The sequence below is a fragment of the Penaeus monodon genome, chromosome 34 (genome assembly GCF_015228065.2).
Source record: "Penaeus monodon isolate SGIC_2016 chromosome 34, NSTDA_Pmon_1, whole genome shotgun sequence".
In the NCBI taxonomy this organism is placed as follows: Eukaryota; Metazoa; Arthropoda; class Malacostraca; order Decapoda; family Penaeidae; genus Penaeus; species Penaeus monodon.
The window spans coordinates 9,039,507-9,039,960 of NC_051419.1; the positions used below are offsets into that span (position 1 = coordinate 9,039,507).

A 454-nucleotide genomic window follows, 5' to 3' on the forward strand; every position below is an offset into this window, starting at 1 on the left:
ATAAAAGGAAAATCACATGATGCTACTTACTATTCATGTCCCCCATGAAACCTTAACTTCACAAAACAGAAATAAATCAAGGAACAGATATGTTACACTTACTCAACCACAACAACAATGAGAATCAGTCATAATCAAACAATAACAACAAATAACATCCTTTAAAAATGTTTATATTCAGATTTGCTTCCGACAAAACCATCTGCAAAATCAAATTCTATACTCGTAAAAATTAAGAAAAACAAAAGCAACACTTTATTCAGCATAAAGATCAACTATAATTCTTCAACCTTTTTACTCTTTTTTTTCTAATGTTACAAATATATAAAGCAAAAACCTCATCTACAATACACATATGCAGACTTGCACTCTCATAGTACTAATTCATTTGTTATAACACATTAACACTGAATTAAATTAAAGATAATCAGTCATCTACAAGTGCATTACCACA

General features: G+C 28.6%; 1 protein-coding gene and 1 long non-coding RNA gene across 2 annotated transcripts in view; one reads left to right on the forward strand and one right to left on the reverse strand.

The window, feature by feature from the left end:
* The window catches only part of LOC119594807 (basement membrane-specific heparan sulfate proteoglycan core protein-like), a gene marked incomplete at its 5' end in the record, with an annotated part of 219,836 nt that overhangs the window by 70,681 nt on the left and 148,701 nt on the right, over positions 1 to 454 (forward strand).
* LOC119594571 overlaps positions 1 to 454 on the reverse strand; it is a 3,818-nt gene that overhangs the window by 419 nt on the left and 2,945 nt on the right. The window lies entirely within an intron of this gene.